The sequence below is a fragment of the Macrotis lagotis genome, chromosome 5 (assembly GCF_037893015.1).
Source record: "Macrotis lagotis isolate mMagLag1 chromosome 5, bilby.v1.9.chrom.fasta, whole genome shotgun sequence".
Taxonomy (NCBI): Eukaryota; Metazoa; Chordata; class Mammalia; order Peramelemorphia; family Peramelidae; genus Macrotis; species Macrotis lagotis.
The window spans coordinates 265718538-265730611 of NC_133662.1; positions in this window are offsets into that span (position 1 = coordinate 265718538).

Consider the following 12074-nt stretch of genomic DNA (forward strand, 5'->3'; position numbering starts at 1 on the left):
TAAATGCAAAGTATTATCATTTGTGTGTCTCTTACCTCTAGCATAATACAGAAAAAGGAACAATGAATTTGGAAGCAACAAACCTGGGTTCATATCCTGACTTTATCACTCACTACCTGTGTGGTTTGAGAAATTTCAGTTTTCTCAGCTTCGGTTTCCTCATCTGCAAAATGAAGGACTTAAAGTAGATGACTTCTCCTCCTCTTCTCTTTTGCCTTCTCCTCCTCCTCCCCCTCCTCCTCCTCTTTTCTTTTTGTTGTTGTTATTCTTCTTCTTCTTCTTCTTCTTCTTCTTCTTCTCATCATCACCTCCCTTATCTCTTCTACTAGAATGTAAGCTCCAGGAGAGCAGGTTAGGAAGGGGTCAAGTTCCCTTGTACCCACGATATTTTGCACATGCATTCTATAAATCTCTACTCATTAAATTGAAGGGTAAATTAATGTCTCTTAACATAGAATCTGTTTCTAGTCTGCAATTAAACTTTCTGGTTCTCATTTATCTTGACTGGCTCCCCTAAGAGTGCCACCTGATGATCAGACAGAACTCTCCCCTCAATCACCAGTTGGCTCAAGTCCAGTCTATCACACAGCATGTTGAAGGCCGGCCACCCAGCCATCATCAGGGCACCTTACCAGTTTCATATGGCCTCTTGAGCCAGTATGTCTTGACTCCTCAGAAATGCGCATAGGTCCATGCCAATAGAGAATTTCAGTGAGAATTTAGCATGGAAAACACTGCCATAGTGGAACAATGAAGAACCCCTGTCTGCCCTTTTGCAACCTGAAGATGACAGGAAGGTAGCATAGGCCTGGGGTGTGGGGTTGGGAGGTAGAGAACAAAATGGAATCTTCTCCTGAAATACCAATGGCTAAGGACACTATTTAGGGCATGTTCTGAAGTGGGATATGGGATTCTGTTGGCCAAATAATGAATAGTTTTACTAATGACTTCCTTGGCAGCAAGTAAGGGATCTGAGCTACCGCCAGCAACTCAGTGTAGAAGTTCTCCTTATAACCTCCTGGGTAATGAGTATGGAATGACTAGACCCTCACAAATGACCCAGTCAGACCTGTGGCAGGATAAATCACAGGGACCTGGTGACAGGAAGGGTGAAGGAGGTGGCAATAAACCAAAAGATGGATGAGATAAAATTGGATATGTTGACACGGCCAATGTGGATCCTAATGGGACTCGTGTTCACTCTCAGCAATATGAACTCTATCACTTTCCCTGGGTTGGGGAGAGTTTCTGCTTGTGGAATATTTGGGAACTCAGCATTGTGGCTTCTTGCCGGATTGTGAATGCAAGAATTGGGTGCAAGACTCATTCAATTCAATTTAATTCAACAATGACAACCAAGCTGGGGGCCTCTCCTTTGAAATCTAAAAGAGTTTGTAATCTTCCAGTTCTTGGATGTTCTTTTCTTTCAGAAAGATGCTGAAAAATTAATGTTCATGTGAATGAAACAACTCCATTCATTCTCGGGTTGGGCATCTTATCCAATCATCTACCCAAACTACCCCATCCATTTGTCTATTGGAATTTATCTTCTCCTCCATATCTGGCATTCTCCTGATGGTACCTGAGACCTGGACTACAATAATCTAGGGGAAATTAATTCCCTTTCTTTGGAGCTTCTGAGCTGTGGCCTCACTCCAATGATGGTGGCTAATTGTGTGTGAACTAGCCTCCTGAGCCCCCTAGATCTATCATCTGATCCTAAACCCCAGAATGTGCTTCAATTTCACATCCTATACCATCCAAGCCATCTCCACATCTACTGGATACCAAGTCACTTCATCCTACCAAAAATTGATTCCATTTTCACCACCACTCTCTCTCTCTCTCTCTCTCTCTCTCTCTCTCTCTCTCTCTCTCTCTCCCACTGCTTGTATTTTCAAGACACTTGATAGCTGTGTGACCTTGGACAAATCTCTTTATTCTCTTCGCCTCAAGTCCCTCAACTGTAAAATGAGCTGGAGAAGGAAACAAGAAGCTGTTTCCGGATCCTTGCCAAGACTATCCCAAATGGGCATGAAGAGCATGGAAATATGGAACAACACCAATTGTCCCATGGTAAGCACTTAATTACTGCTTTTTGCTTCCTTCCTTCATTCATTCAATTTGATTCTCTTCAACAAAGCCAAACATTCATTAAGCACCTACTCTGCAGATGGGCAGGATAGGTTTGAGAGTACAAAATCAAAAATGTTTAAACAGATCCCTGCTCTAATGGAACTCACCATCTCTTGTAAGATTTAGAACATGAATATGAATTCATCTCCCTCCTCTAGGCCTTTGCAGAAGCTGTGCCCTCCCCATCTTCATCTTCATCTTCATTTCTTCAGTTCTCTAGCTTTCTTCAGGGTTCACCTAAAGACTTGAATACCATTGCTTCCATGAAAGACTTCCTGGTTCCCTCTTGCCTCTTACCTAATGTGACTCCAAGCTCAGTCCTTGATCTGCTGCTCTGCTACTTCCCTAACATTTTAGAATGTGATAAATGTTACTGCTCTCCTAGTCCCACAATTGGTCTGTATTTACACTGATTATTTCTATCTGGTTATTATTTAACTAGATTGTAAGTAATGAGCATAATCTACTCTGTAGCTTCAAAGTGATGAGCAAAGAGATTATCATGTCACAGTCACAATAAATGTATTTTTGAAATTTATTTTTCAATTAATGAGCATACTTCTCTGTCTCCCATTCCCCATCTCAACTGGGAGGGAAAAGAGGGGAAAAAGTCCTTGTGATGAATGTTCATAGTCAAGTAAAAGAAATTTTCAAGTTGACCAGGTCCAAAAATATGTATCTCATTGACATTTGTCAAATGAAAGAAACATGAAATTTCCATGAAGAAAATACTCTTGAGAATTAAAAGGAAAATTCCCCAATATTAGTTTTTCTGGTCAGATTTGAAATCAGAATGACTAGTTCTAGGTGAGTTAAGCAAGGGGCATTCTTAGAAATAAAGGAAGGACAAAATGACAGAACCATGTCATGGGCTCTATTTTTCCAAGTCTCATTTTCTCAATGATCCTCAATACTGCATCAGTCTGGGGAGCTCCTGGTGGGGGAATGCCTTCCACTGATGCACATTGCTATCTAACCTATAGCTTCTAGGCTCTGATAGTTGCCTGGGAACATTGAGAAGTCAGGTGAAATGTATGGCTCCCCTCAGTCAACCTGTGAACCCAGGTCTTCTTGGTTCTGAGACCAACTCTCCCTTTATTATCCCATCTTAGCCCCATTTTACAGATGAAAACACAGAAGCTAAGGAGTGATTTGCTATGATCAAACAGATAGTATGTGTCAGAGGTCAAATTTCAACCCCTAGTCTTCCTGACTCCAAGTTTGTTCTTTCTCTATTCCTCTATGGTGATCCTAAAAGATGTACCTTTGTTTTAGGGAGAAGGGTGTGGTTATTGCAAACGTAATTTCCCAAAGTCTTTATGTCTTCTCTGGATTCTACTAAGGTCCCTGCCAACTCCAAACCTAATTATGATTCTGGACCTTCCTATTCAGTCCTGGGGTCAAATCTTTTAACCACTTCATGATGATTTTTTAAAAAAGCATATTAGATGTTGCTAAGGATGCTATTTGTATGCCATCTTTCAGGGTTAATCTTCCATTTCTCTTCACAGACAGTCACAGATATAGCCTATGGTCTTTTCAACAATGGGACACTAGTCCAGGGGATGAGTGAGTTCAGGGGCCAATGAGATTTTATAGTGATGTTGAGCTCAAAGAGAGAATTCGGAGATTGGTTGTCCATCATCCGTCCAGTGAAATGAGAGAGAACACGATCACTCAGGCAGTAAATTGGAAAGGCTGTGAACTTTTAATTCTTTCCCTCTTTGTTTTTGTGAGTATGAGTGGATGGGTATGCGTGTGTTTATGTGTGTATGTATGGGTGTGTATATGTGTGTGTATGTGTGTGTTTATGCTGTAGCTAATAGGCAAAGTTAAAACTTGACAAGACAAACATTGGACATATTTGCCTTCCTGCTTTATCTATTTTTTCAAAGTTTTTTTTTTAATAAGTTTTGAATTTTGTAAATGAACATTTGAATGGATGATCTTTCCAGATCAGACCTTGTTTTGAGGAGAACTACTTTGAGATTCAGGCCGACCTTATCAGTGCCCAGAATTCCAAACTTCTTGCCCCGGCTACAGGCTGACATTTTCAACACAATAACAAATTCACTTTTCATCTGCTTCCCCATGTCTCAGCATTCTGACCACACTGTGAGAAACAATGATTTTATTTACCAGGGTGATTTTGACTCTGGAGTAGTCATGGGCAAGAGTCACAGCTTAGACAAAGGCCTTCAGATGTGAGTGTCTGCCAAGAAACATAATAGATGGGTCAAGGAGGAGGAATGGCGCTGAAACACTGGTTTTTGGAGCTGTGCATTGGACTGTTCCAAATCCGACCTTGTTAGAGAGAAATGAAGCTTGCAAACAGTCATTTCTGCTGTTGTCATCAGGATTCATAACTAGGAAAGCTCTCTCTGACCCCAGAAGCTGGAGACCATCATCCTTCAGCTGCTAGAGAGTTATTGGCTAACAACAGATCTCAGGGAACATACACAGGACTAATGACTCCCTGGGAAATAAGAGGTGGCCTCAGACCCCAGGGTCCTGACCTAATAACTTTGGCATGTCTGGCTTCCCCAAGTCATTAGTCTCTCAGCAGGGAAGAGGTCTCACTCTGGGCCCTTATATTATAATAGAGATCCTGACTTCCAGGGCCTCATTGGATCATTGATTTAGTGCTGGGCAGAATCTTAGAGGCAGTAAATTGGATCTGATCTACTCATTATGCAGAAAAGAAACTGAGGCTCATACACATGAAATTACTTACCCAAATTCACACATAAATTCATAAAATCCTAAATTTAGGAATTCAAAATAATATTTAATCTAAATCCTTCATTTTGTAGTTGGCCAAAGTTTAAATAACTGGCTCGTTTACATAGGTAGTAATGACTGGAGAGTGACATCCAGAGGTCATCTAACTCAACCATTCCACTTTACAGGTGAGGAAACTGAGGCACAGTGGTATGAATTTTCAAAGACAGGTGGTTTTGATTCTGGAGTAGTCTTGGGCAAGAGTCACACATGAAGAGAGCTGGGATTCAAAACCAAGCCTTGTGACTCCAGTTCCACAAGGATTTGATTTCTCAGGATTAATCAGTTAACTAATAGACCAATAAGCTTCTTTTGTTCTAGGCTACATCCTGATGATACCAGTCCCAAAGGGAGCCAGTTCTTGAGGTGTGTTGGAGCTGGTACATGCTGACTTGTGAGATCTGATTGTTAAATTTTCAGTGTAGTCATTAACATCTTGGAAAATGTAAAATATTACAAATTCAGGTTGATTATCATTTTTCAACTGCCCAGACTTAAGAGGATGATGGAGAAAATGTTAATCATAGAGATACATTTCTACCTTTGCAAATCCACTTGTCAGACATATGTTCCAGTATACCAGATGTGAACATTTGTCCCCTTCCCCTTGGAAAGCCATAGGGACTTGGATAAATCTTATCTTACATTACTGGGACATTAGGATTCTGTACCCCCCAGAATGAATGGAATTTTCAGCTGATACAAAGCTATAGATTCTTCTCTAGAGGAAGAAGTTTTCAGAGCTAGTCAATGAAAACAACCGTCAGGATTTGAACCTGTGGCTAACCTTCAAATGCAGGGCTCTTTCCATTCCATGAAGAGTCTTCTGATGTATTAGGGTCTTTTACATGAGGAAGACCTCTTTACTTGAGGGCAGACCCCAGGAAAACATCTTGTGATTTAGGGTAGGAACTTCAGAGAGAAGTCTTTGATCAAATGATTTCCATTTTTTCCAAGCTCTCCTTTCTCTCTTGGTCACCCTGGGATGGGTAAGTCTACATTTCATTCAAAATTGAGGGCCATCCCTGAACTTGCTTCCTGCCAGTACATAGTAGGCATTTGATATTTACTGATTTATTGACCACCAGGATCCAAGTCATCAGGCAGCTAGAGGGTTTTATGGACTGACATCTCCAGATAAAGAAAACTAAAGAAAAAAAGAAGCATTATGTCCCTTGAGGCAGTGCTGTTCAGTGGACAGAGAGCTCTGTCCTTGAAATTAGAGGCCCTGGTTTCTAATCCTGCTTCAGCTTTGGGCAAATGACCTTGTTGCCCTAGGACTCTGTTTTTGAGCTTTCAGATGGGGGGGGCTGGACAAGATGAACTCTGAGGTCACTTCTAGCTAGTTCTGGGATCCCTTTGGGGCTAACATGACAGGGATGGGGAATTGAGCAAGTAAAAGATGGGATCTGGTCCCTGAACTGGGTAAAACCATTAATGAAGAGGGAAAGGAACATGCATTCATTAAGCCCCTACTGTGTGCCAGGACAAACAGCATTTCATTTAATGCTCACAAAAACTCCTATGAAGTGGATGACTATTGTCCTAATTTTAGAGCCGATTGAATACTATAGAGCTGGCAGGAGCTTTAGAGATCATCTAGTCTTTTATTTTCCGGAAGAAGAAACTGAGGTTCAGAGAGAAAAAGAGAGCTCCTGAAAGTAATTCTACTGGTTCCTGATAGAACTTGGTGTCTTGTTTCAGTTTTTGTTATATTTTTTTGACTTCCAGGCCAGCATTATTTTAAGGTAACTTTTGGTCCAAATTTGTGATTTCATCTAGTAGGAAGGAAGGAAAGAAGGGAAGGAGGAAGGGGAGGAGGGAGGCAAGGAGGAGGGGATGAAGGAACAGAGGGATGGAGGAAAGAAGAAGGAAAGGAAGGAGAGAGATGGAAGGAAGGAGGGAAAGGAAAGGGGGAGGGAGAGAGGAAGGAAGGAAGGGACGAGAGGAGGAAGGGAAGAAACAAATATTTATTAAGTGCTTAATATACTAAGTGATGGTGATGCAAGTAGCAGAGAAAGGCAGTTGCTGTCCATGAGGAATCTACTATCTAAAGAGTCAAGAGAGTCAAGAGAGGGGGCAGCTAGGTGGCAGCTAGGTTGTGGATAGAGCACTGGCCCTGGAGTCAAGAGGACCTGAGTTCAAATCTGATCTCAGACACATAATAATTATCTAGCTGTGTGACCTTGGGCAAGTCACTTCACCCCATTGAAAAAAAATAAATAGGTAAGAGAACCCAGACAAAGGAGCTGAGAAACAGGGGTGGGGAAAAGGTACCTGCAAGGATGGGGAGGGGGGTTGAAAATCTAGAAGCAGGAACCAGGACTCCACCAAATAGGGACTCCAGGAGGAATTCACCGGTGGGAGAAGGGGATGGTGCTCATAATGGGTTGTTCCAGGGGGAGGGGAGCTATAGGAGGACAGAGTAGAAGAGTAGGAGGCAGAAATCAGGACTCCCTGAACAGACCTGGAGAGAATCCTCACTTTGGAGATAATCAGCTTGTGTGTAACTCAGATTCATTTGAACCCTGGAGTCAGGATGTATCCAAGACGGGACTGGAACATCAGGTTTCCTGAATTCCAGGCTGGTCTTGTATCTTCCACACACAACAGCCTCAGCTGAGGGTAAAAGGTCTTTAGATGCTTCACCAAACCAAGGAAGACCAGCAGCTCTCCCTGACCTTGGACAGTCTGTTATTGCTTCATTTGTGACTTCCCCATGAAGGATCCAAGATGGTGGATCCTGAAGCTACAGGCTTCACCCAACCTGAGTGTCAATCCTTCCTTTTCTTGGCAATAAAAAGGGCTGGATTAAGATCTTCCCAGGCCCCTCCCAGTTCTGGGTCCTAGGAACCAGCTCTGGGCAAATGCCTCAGTCTCCAGATTACTTTCTATCTTTCTATCCCCAGTAATATCACCCAGCCCAGCAGACTTCACAGCTGGATGAAATCAGACTTTTGTGCTTTTGAGACGCTAAGCTGAAATGAACAACTGAGCCAATCTTCAGATTTGTCCCTGGCTCCTAACTGGCCCCAGTTTCTTAAAGCTTCTTTACTCTTCCCTTCAGCTTCTAGTGACCTCCTCCCTCCTCTAAAAGGAAAAAAATATACTGGCAAACATTCTCTCTCTCTCTCTCTCTCTCTCTCTCTCTCTCTCTCTCTCTCTCTCTCTCTCCTCTCCCTCCCCTCCCTCCTCTCTCTTTCTTCTTTTTCTCTTCCTCCTCATCCTTCTCTCCCTTTCCCTCCTTCTCCTCCTTCTTCTTTTCTTCTCTCTCTGTATATTTATATCTATCTATGTCTATATCTATATCCATAGTATGAATGAATCCATGCATTTCTAGATTGCCTATGTGATCTCTACTAATAGAATGTAAACACTGTGAAGGCAAGGATGGTTCATTTATGCATCTGTTTCCCCCCACCTAGTCCAGTGCTGACACATAAGGGGCCCTTGTTAAATGATCTGTGATGAGTTGGTGCTAACAAACACAAGCTCCATGGATGGCCCACTGCAGTAGAGTTGTCCATGATTCTGAAAAGGCTTGATCTCCCACCAAACTTGGACCCAAAGTCCAAGATGAATGTGGTCACGGTCCACTTGAGGAAGGATCCATGCCTCCTAAGGTCTCCTAGTTCTGACTGATGCCACCCTTGGTGAGAGCTCCATGTACATATCCTATACCATCCTTGCCTATGCCCTGACTCCCCTGTGTCAGAGGCTTTGAGCCAAATCACCAGGATGCTTATGGAGGCTGCTTTCCTGGCCCACAACTCACTTCATCTGTGAATCCTTGAATGCCAGGAAGTTCTGAAGTGAACCCTGCTCCGGCAAAGCTCAAAGTCCCTGTTAGGAGGAACAGAGATTTATTTCAGACATGGCTGGCTCCCTGCAAAGCTACCAGAGACAAAGAGATGGAAACTTGCTCTTAGAATCTAAGTTCCCCACCATTCTGGAGCTAGGGCAACTCCTCAAGGATGTGTCTCATGGAGAGAGAGAGAGATATTTACAGGATGAGCTGATGTTTCCCAGCTGCCTTTGCCAAATTCACGTCTAGTGGGAAAAAAGTCAGATTAATTATTGTCAAATTTCTGGTCTGCTTATGTGACTTTGGACAAGTCACTGTCCCTCATTGAGCTTTAGTTTCTTCTTTGTAAAACAAGGGGATTAGGCTGGAAGACTTCAAAGATTCCCTTCTTCTATAAAGTCCATGATCCTAATATCTCATTTGAGACTCACATCCACTGAGGCAGGCTGCCAAGGTGATTTATATCTACCTGAGAGGTAGAAGGCCTCCACACCTCCTTAGGTTTCTTAATAATTTCATTCTTTGTCCAGATCCTTAACTTCAAGAGCTTATCTATATCTATGTCCATGTCTATGTCTATGTTTACATCTATGTCTGTGGCTATGGCTATAGCTATATCATCTATATCTAATCTATATCTATATCTACATCTACATCTACATCTATATATCTAATCTATCTCTATCTGTCTCTGTCTCTATCTATCTATATAGAATTTAAGGAGCTCCCAGCAAGAGACCATCTCTACCAATGCAGATCGATCTCTCTAGGCTTAGAAAGTGAGAAGGGAAATGATTGGTCCAGGGTCACCCAGTCTAGATGTCCAGAGGAAGAATCTGCATTCATGTCTTTCTAACAAGGCACCACATTGCCTTTCTAGTTTTACATATAATTTTACATAAAATCTGTAATTTTATATAGTTAATGCAATAGCCCCAAGTCCCCATGAGCTTTATCTTAGAATTGCAAATATTTCTGATTTCTGTTTTTTTTTTTTAATCCCTACCCTGAAGGGGTCAGACCAAACTCCAACTCTGGCAACCTTACTTCTCCCGTACCTACTGATGACAGGGAGTTAAGAACGGTCTATCAGCCTCACAAATTATGCTGATAATGACAGGTGAAGGGTTGGTGCTGAAAAATCTCTCTGTGTGTACAGCCTTCCCACTTAGAAAATATTTGTTTAGCTCTACCAAGCACTAAAATAATTAATCACCAACATTTCCCGTTAAGTTCCAGATGGAGGCCGGCCCATGTCCCATGAGCTGTCTCATTCTCTAAAAGGAAAAAAAAAGATGTTGGGGATCTCTCCCCACTTCACATCTGGTTTCCATGTGTAAGGTCCACCATCGCTGAAACTCGATGACACAAACAAGTAAATTTATATGGTTCCAGGCAAGGTTGAAATTTATCTGTAGACTCTATCCACTTGACAACACTGCCAGGCTGGATCTCTTCCTTCCTCCCCAGCTCCTCACCCCCCCCCCCAGTCTTGTGTGCCCTCCATCTGTAGACACCTCCTGCTCCCACTGTCCCATGTCCACTTACCTTCAAGGCCCCCTCCTTCATGCAGATCTGGCGGTGCCTCAGTTCTCCTTGATATTCTCCCAAATCCCTATCCAAGAGGCACAGAATCTCAGAATGAATGAATGAATGAAGAGGGAACTCCTCACAAATCTAGTCTAAGCCATACTCAACTAAACCAGGGGGTTCCCAAACCCAACCAAACTAGGGGGAGAAGGCCATGGGCCCCCATACCTGAACAAAGTAGAGAGAAAGAAGACCAAGAGCTTGGGCTCCACAGACCTAATCAAACTAGAGGGAGAAGACCCAGAGCCAGGGGTCCACAGAACACACCGGTGGATCGTATGGCAACATTTAGGGATCTAAAGATCATAATAATGTGGTACCATGTGACCTAAGTGAAGGGTATGGGTGCAGAAGAGATGGTATAGTAGACTGAATGTCAGACTCAGACTCAGAAAGATCTGTGTTCAAATCCTGCCTCTGATACTTACAAACTAGGTGACTCTGGGCAAAGACACTTCTTAGCCTCAGTTTCCTCATCTGCACAATGGGGATAGACAACCTCCCAGGGATGCTGTCCCATCTAGATGTGATATAAACCTTATAGAAGCTAAATAAGTGTTCATTATAATGATGATGTTATAATTGTCCATTTGATTGGATAAGACAGGACAGAGTTATCACAAGGGAAGAATGTATTTGTGGCAAACTTGTAGAATGAAGCCTCACATCATCATGAACAATCTTTACAGAGCGTCACGATTTTTTTCACCATCAACACTAAGTGGTTCCAATCCTCCCCACCCCCAATTCCAATGTGCTTTTCTCTTTGAATGATCACCTGGGCACACCCTCAGAGAGGGATCCTAGCCACCATCCACATTAATTAGACTCCAAGACAGCTTTAATTCTTTTTTTTTCTTTACTAGATTTAATGGAAGGTTAAATAGAATTCACTTAGGACAAACCTTTCAACCTTTCCCTCATAAATAGTCTTTAAAAGGGCTTGGAAGACATAGTTGTATAAACAGGAGAGAAGAGAATGCTTTGTAAACTTTAAAGTACAAGCTGCCCCTTAATTTAGAATGGACTGGGGGCCTTAAATGGAAACCAAGAAGAATGTGCCCTTTTCATGGCCTACCTTGGAGAAAACAGCTTTTATGGAGACTTTGCTTTTTTAAAAATAGTAATAATAATGTTTGGAGTGGCTCACAGAATAAACATGAAGACTGCTCTGCTAAACAGCTATCCACCTCTCCTTCAGTGCCCCAGGCTGGGGCCCTACAGAGGTGGGCCCTGCACTCCTGCCATGTTTCAGGATTTCCCCAAGGAACCTGTATCTGTCCTTTCTAGCTCAGGGTCTTGACCTGGGGTAGCACAGAGCCCATAGGGAGATTTCAGAGGGTCCATGAACTTATTGGTGGGGAAATCACATCTTTATTTTTTGCTTATCTTTAGTTTCCTTTCTTGACCCCTCTCATATTTGGGGCATTTTTTTTTTAGGTTTTTGCAAGGCAATGGGGTTAAGTGGCTTGCCCAAGGCCACACAGCTAGGTAATTATTAAGTGTCTGAGATTGGATTTGAACTCAGGTCTTCCTGAGTGCTCTATCCACTGCACCACCTAGCCGCCCCTAACACTGACTTTCCTATCTATATCTCCAATGCTTAGCACAGAGCTTTACACAATGAATTAACATTTCTGTCACTCACTCATTCCATCGGCCTCCATCATCCCTAGGAGGTTGTCCATCCTCGTTGTGCAGATGAGGAAACTGAGGCTGAGAAGTGTCTTGCCCAGAGTCACCTACACAACACTGAGGGAGG